Consider the following 7,718-nt stretch of genomic DNA (forward strand, 5'->3'; position numbering starts at 1 on the left):
TAGCATCTACTAAAGACCCAAAACAAGCATTACTCAAACATTCAAGTCCAAATAAATCGTTTAAGCACTTCAAAGATCTTAAAAATAAAGGAAAAGTCAAACAATGATTGAAGTTGCAATGATTTTAGGACTTAATTACAAGATACTAGAACATGCTTGGGCTCTTGTGGAACAAAAAGAAACTTAGAAGGATCAAATTGATTAAATGTTCCAATTACTTGGGCCCTAGTGAGTCAAGAGGGGACTTGGGGGGTTAAAAATGTAATTTTCAGAGATTAATTCATGCAGTTTTCATGCAAGCTACGTGAAAATCAACATGAGAAACAACATTCTGCAGCAGAAATTTCTGCTGAAAGCTTTCGGCAACCCAGAAGACAACCGTGACTTTCATTTTCTCAACCTTAACACCATTTTGATCGAAAAATCTTCTAACCAACACATTAAAGCATGAATCTAACAACCAAACAAGCAGGTAAATCAAATTCAAAGTGAGTTTCTGCAATATTTTCTTTCATGTTTGCTCAAACGAAACACAACTCAAACTCACATCTTATTTTCCAAAAAATCAGATCTCAAGCTCACATACATAGCTTTAACTAAGCTGCAAACTATATCATTACCATCGCCTCAACAGGTAGAAAATGTCGCGCCCCATTTTTTGATAAATAAAAATAAATGGTTTGAGAAAGATGTTTTTGATTCAATTGTGATTGGAGAATGATTTTTGTGAGTTGAAAAGACATGGGTCTCAATGGGACTTGGGAAAAAGCGACGATTTGACCCAAAAAATAGTTTTTTAAAGGGTTTTTGAAATAAAAAACGGAGTCGCCACTTGGTAATGAGTTAAGGTGTACCAAGTCACCTAAAAATGAATTTTTTAAAGGAAAAAAATGGGAAAGAGTAGTAAGAAACCCCTTTTAAACGACTCCTAATCCACGTAAACCAAAGAAAAAGGTTCGGGAGTCACATTTGACAAAGGGGAAGGCAAGGATAAAATCCAAGGCACCCCTTTGACCTAGCCAAGGCTAGTTGCATGATTTAATCAAAGATTTTCTTGTTTTAACCAAAGAATTTATTACATTTGGATGCACTACATGAATGCAAGATGAAGAAAAAATGCAAACCTAAATTCTAAAATGTCTCTTGCAAGGTTTTTGGTCCCAACCACATGAATTGTGGCGGCCAATAAAGGAAAACCTTATAGAGGTCGATTAATGCAAATGATGGCTAAAGTGCAAGTGTGCAAGTGTATAAAAAGGTGAACGTGTGAAATTGTATGAAAAATCCAAGTGTTTGTGTGCAAGTGTATGAAAAGGTGCATGTGTGAAATTGTATGAAAAATCCAAGTGTTTGTGTGCAAGTGTTTGAAAATAGAATAATAGATATATAAGGTAAAGTGGAATTCCATTTGTGAGGTGAAAATGAGCGCGTGATAGGAAACATGTAGTGAGAAAGTATGGTTTGAGAAATGTGAAAAAATGTGGTTAAAAGAGTATGTAGGTGATAATAATGAAAGTATGACCCTAGAGGAATGCAACAAGTCGGGTACGGGGGTTGACTCCTAACTTTTCGACTTCTATTTTCCCTTTGATTAGAAGGCAAGACTAGCGTGCTAAGGCTATCGAGTAGCCACACTCGCTCGTTTTCCTTAACGGAAGGGGACACTCAAGCAAGATGAACCCTATAGCTAGCATGAGATGCAAAACCTAAAATGAGAGGAAAAGGGGTTTGAGGATCATGCCAAATGATAAAACTAAGGAAAATGCGTGATATGTGGTGAACAAGCAAATGATGTACTATCGAGGGAAAATCCCTAAGGGTCTAGCATTGGACTAGCCCATTCTATGAATTCCGACTAGCGTTGGACTAGTGGAAACGATAAAAGAAGCCACAACTAGCGTTGGACTAGTGTGGTGACGTACATTCATCCATTCCATTCATCCACACTATGGAAAGCAAGTAGACATACTAAATACTCATAAACACGTAGCACGTAACATTTAGCATGCTCGACTAGATGCAAGGACCTAATAAAGCGATTAAACACTTAACACGTAGGCATGCAACCAACTAATGAACCTATTACATTCACTAACTAAAACAAAAAGGGGAAGGGAAAAATGGACCAAATTGCTCGCCACAGCCCTATCTATTACAAGCCAAGAGGTGTACACATACCCCATTTAAAAGAATAATTTAATAAAAGCAAGAATGAATGAAATAATGGAACTAAAGAATGGTAATGAGAGCAAATTAGGCATGCGATTCACACTTAGCACATTGGATCACATAGGAGAGACAAAAGGGATAAAAGAAATTATACCTCCCTTGAAATGAAGCTCTAATGGAGTGAAATCAACTTATTTACCCTCCAAAATAATAAAAGCATCAAGGCATCACTTTAATCAAGAAAATAATCACAAAAGATAAAAATGAATCATGAAATTAAATGAATTAAATCATATAAACAATCTACATGCAAGAAATTAAAACAATGAAGGACTTGATTGCAATAATTAACAAAGTTTGGAGGTCAACATTAAAGAAAAATAAAGTTCAGGGACCTATTTGCAATTAAACCTGGGACTTAATTGAAAGTAATTGAAAATATCCAGGGCCACCGTACAGTTAAGGGGAAATTCAGGGACTGATTTGCAAAATCGTTTTCTTGTTTCTTAATGGACCAAACCATTGGGCCATTTTTCCTTATTTGCTTGGGCCAAAACCTTCCGGGCCCAATCGGAAATCCAAAACAAAAGGGAATGGGCCATTTTCACTTTTCTTGGGCCAAGATCATTTGGCCCAATCGGAAGTCCAAGAAAAAAACACAAGTGGGCTTGTATATTATTTTGGCCAAAAATTAGCCAACCAAATAGATGGGCCTTGACCCTCTAGCCCAAACCAAAACCCAAAAGAAAATAAACTAAGTCCACAATTACCAACCCAATTAAATATAATTACCTAAAACCTAAACCATAACACCAAACCCAACAACATAGACAAATCGACAAGAATATTAAGTCACAATTATGCACTAAAATCCAGAATTGATTCATCCAAAAAAAGCCACATAAAATATGCAAACAGATGATTAAACTTAAAAGGGTGAAATTAGTCTGATTTTCACAGATTTTGGGCCACAGTGAAACAAAGGGAGACTTGGGGGGGTTAAAGAGCAATTGTTCAGAAACTGCTTCATGCATGCAACGAAGCTTTTTCCTTTCTGCTAATTCCTTTCATATGCAACATGCTGGGTTTCTGAATACAATCTCTCATCCACCCCAACCCAACTAATAGCTTAGCTAACCAACACTTGGACTAAACAACCAGATAACAAAAACTTTCTTTCTCACTTTCAACATGAAACCTTATGGTTAAACATCAGAAATTCAGATGAACAGATCAAACAAACATCAAACTACAGTATTTTCTTTAGCAACAGTGCTTCTGCAATTTTCTGATGCAAACTGAAATATGATCCTGCGAATTAATGGGAATGAATGCTTATTGATTTATCTACCATCTTGATGCTATAGCTTCCTACCCATGTTGCTAATCATCACCCAAAAGCATTGATCTATCTCTCAGAAACTCTAACAAGGGAGTGGGCCATAAAAATGCAGCAAAGCAACATGGATATTTGCAGCAACTTCGTTCAACTCCCTCTAGTTTTACGAATTCAAAACACTCGAGCATGACAGAATACAAGACAAAGAACAAGGGGCTGAGATGCTCGAATCCCTTCAGAAAATCTGGTTTGAAGAAAATTTTCTTTTGCAAAGGAAAATATGTCCATTACGCACCCATTACTCCATGCTACAACCAAAGTAAGGGAAAGGACCAATACAACCCAGGAACAGAAACTAATCATAAAAGTTAAACAAACCAAAACAAACCTAAGCAGCCCAAGAGAAATAAAATAAAAAACTGTTCGCAAAGCAGCAATATGATCCAGAGGACTCCGGACTACTCTAAGCTTCAATATAGTGCACTAAAAAACTTAACGCAACTCCTAGCTCGCTCCAGCACAAAGACTTGGGACAAGGGGAGAGGGAAAATTAAATGCAGCAGTGCAACATGAAATGCAGCAGAGAAAGATTACATGCAAAACTGGAAATTTTTGTTCTCCCCACAACACTTTGCCTTCGACTTCATCATAGGTAGGAAGACAGCCATGAATACATTGTTGAAGTCTCAAACTCCAACTCTTAAAGACATCAGGTTCTAAACCAGAGAATGAATACCAAAACATAGTCAACATTTCAGGTTCTAACAAGAAAACAATCCTCTTTACTGATTAATCATCAATTGATGTTCCCGTTCTTTTCAATCAGCAAAACCAAAAACTTAATTTCAAATGCAATCATTCCCAATGGACAACAAAATTTACTCATGAAAACTCCGTCTCCCAAGATTACTTCGGAATGGAACAAAACAACGGCAAATGCTAAACCAATTCCTCAAACTTTCTCAAATACAAGGAAATGAACTTGCTAACCTATCCAGTTTCTTCACACGGGAAAAAATGCCGACAAGTTAACTTTCAATTAGAAAACTCAGTTAGGCATTTCATCGAGCAACAAATAGGCATTAAAACCTCACCGAATTATTGCTCAAATTGAGATTGATCAGCCCCAAAATTGTTCAAAACCAAAAGATTTCAGTCTAATCAACATACAGAAAAGGCCATGAACAATCGACATGAAATTTGAAACAACAAGCTAACAGTGGACATGGCACGTTCATCCGCAAACATGCTCTGAAAATTTTCAGAACTTGTGCTTGACTAAAGACTGAAACGTAGGAGTAAAAGTGAACCTACCATGGCTTCTCATGGTGTCAATTTCATCAGCGTCGACAACGGGCTCGGGCGAGGTGATGGATTTCGACGGCAGCCCCTCTTGCTTCTCCGTTCGGCTCTCTTGCTCCTCTGCCTGTTTCCTTTGTTTTTCCCTTTAGCCCAGCCGTAAGCCGTTCCTCTGATTTCCCCTCCCTTTCTGTCCGCAGCTTGCTTTTTCTGTTTTTTTTTCTCAGCCTTTCTCCACCAACCCAGCCGCCAACCTCTTGCTTTCCCTCCTATCCGCTGCTCCTCCATTTTTACTCTGTTTCTTCCAGTCGTAAGCCTCCCCTGTTTCCTTATTTTTTCTTGTTATTTTCTCTGGCCGACCACTCTCTGGTTCTCTCTCTCTCGATTGCCTTCAAACCCATTTTTCAGTCCGTCCCTCTCTGTTCCTTTCTTTTCCTTCTGTTTTTCATCTAGCCTCCGACCGCCGCCCTTATTTCTTCCCCGAAGCCTTTTCGATTTCCAGTTTTTTCCCAGTTTTTTCTTTTCTTCCCCTAAAAGCTCCCCAGACCTTTCTTGCGTTTTTCCTGTCTTCTTCTCGGTTTTTTTTTGCTTAGCCTGCCGCCTCTCTTTTTTCTGCTGTTTTTCCTTTACCAAAACCTCCGCTGACATCCCCCCTCCTAAGCTAAACAAGTGTCCCTCTAAATGTTGTGTTGTCAAATTCCAGAAGGGACACTTGTCCCACATGCAAGTTTCCACTTGTCAATTTTCCCCTTTTCTTCTTTTTTTTTTCTTTTCTTCTTTTCCCCTTTTTATTATTTTTTATATTTTTTATTTTTTTATTATTTTTTTCTCAAAATAACTTAATAAAAATAACTAAAGTGCCCAAAGATTGAATTTAAAGAAATAAACATATTTTTGTGAACAAATTTTCCTTTTTCTTTTTCTAAAAACTCTATGCTAATCTTAAACTTAAAAGCTAAAACTAAAAACTAAAACTAAAAGTAAATAAGAATAAAAAGCAAATGAAATAGGTCAACTAAAAGGGCGAAAATGAATAAAACTAAAATATCATAACAACTAATAGTGCAAAACACACAATAACGAACTAAAATGCAAGCAATCTAAAAATGAAAATCATGAAATAGATGATACATACAAATTATTCAAAATTTGGTGTCTACAGTTTGCCCCTCTTTGTCTGAGTTTTGAAAAAACTTGAGACAAAGAAGTAGACACCAAATACTTACCTGCATTATTTGGCTGCAAAAATGATTCCAACGAACAAGAATTCTAAAATGGGGCTGACCCAAACATAAAATTAAAAAACGGAACTGACCCGAACAGAAAATGTAAAATGGAATAGACCCGAACAGAAACGTAAATGGGATAGACTCGAACAGAAAATGAAAAATGGGATAGACCCAAACAGAAAATGTAAAATGGGATAGACCCACGGGATAGACCCGAACAGAAAATGAAAAATGGGATAGACCCAAACAGAAAATGTAAAATGAAGAACTGTATAAGATTTGTTTGAAAAATTATCTAAAAATTTGCCCCAGTATGATGAATTGGTCGGTGGGATACCATCTAAGTCTGACGGGGTGTGGACGGTCAGCGGGATAGAACCCGGTCCTGCCGAGGTTGGCGGGATGAAACCCGGTCTCAACGTAGATAAAAAGGGTCAGCGGGATAGAACCCGGTCCTGCCGAGGTTGGCGGGATAAAACCCGATCCCAACGTAGATAAAAAGCGGTCAGCGGGATTATACCCGGTCCTGCCGAGATTGGCGGGATGAAACCCGGTCCCAATTTGATAAAAAGCGGTCAGCGGGATTATACCCGGTCCTGCCGAGATTGGCGGGATGAAACCCGGTCCCAATTTGATAAAAAGCGGTCAGCGGGATTATACCCGATCCTGCCGAGATTGGCGGGATGAAACCCGGTCCCAATTTAATAAAAAAGCGGTCAGCGGGATTATACCCGGTCCTGCCGAGATTGGCGGGATGAAACCCGGTCCCAATTTGATAAAAAGCGGTCAGCGGGATTATACCCGGTCCTGCCGAGATTGGCGGGATGAAACTCGGTCCCAATTTAATAAAAAAAACGGTCAGCGGGATTATACCCGGTCCTACCGAGATTGGCGGGATGAAACCCGGTCCCAATTTGATAAAAAGCGGTCAGCGGGATTATACCCGGTCCTGCCGAGATTGGCGGGATGAAACCCGGTCCCAATTTAATAAAAAAGCGGTCAGCGGGATTATACCCGGTCCTGCCGAGATTGGCGGGATGAAACCCGGTCCCAATTTGATAAAAAGCGGTCAGCGGGATTATACCCGGTCCTGCCGAGATTGGCGGGATGAAACCCGGTCCCAATTTAATAAAAAAGCGGTCAGCGGGATTATACCCGGTCCTGCCGAGATTGGCGGGATGAAACCCGGTCCCAATTTGATAAAAAGCGGTCAGCGGGATTATACCCGGTCCTGCCGAGATTGGCGGGATGAAACCCGGTCCCAATTTGATAAAAAGCGGTCAGCGGGATTATACCCGGTCCTGCCGTCCAATTGGTCAAGAAACTGAATTTGATTTTCCAAGAAACAAGAATTTGAACTTGATTTTTGACTTTTGAATTTTGAATTTTTCTGATTTTTTTTTGTAAGAATCTTTTTCAAAATAATTTGCCCCAGTGTAGGGCCCTTTTCCCTTCTTTTTCTCTTTCTTCGGCATCGGCCTTCCACATCACCAGATGCTCTTTCGTCGATTTCAACAATGAATACCTGCACAGGGGCTTACCAAAATATGACATGCATTCACATTTACATGAAAAGAGCAGCGTGATTGATTCGAAAATGTATCATTTTGACTTTTGGACGAAATCCTCAAATGTATTGCGGAAAATTTTGCCCCAGTGTGGGCTTATTTTATGAAATCTCA

The sequence above is a fragment of the Coffea arabica genome, chromosome 5c, assembly GCF_036785885.1.
Source record: "Coffea arabica cultivar ET-39 chromosome 5c, Coffea Arabica ET-39 HiFi, whole genome shotgun sequence".
In the NCBI taxonomy this organism is placed as follows: domain Eukaryota; kingdom Viridiplantae; phylum Streptophyta; class Magnoliopsida; order Gentianales; family Rubiaceae; genus Coffea; species Coffea arabica.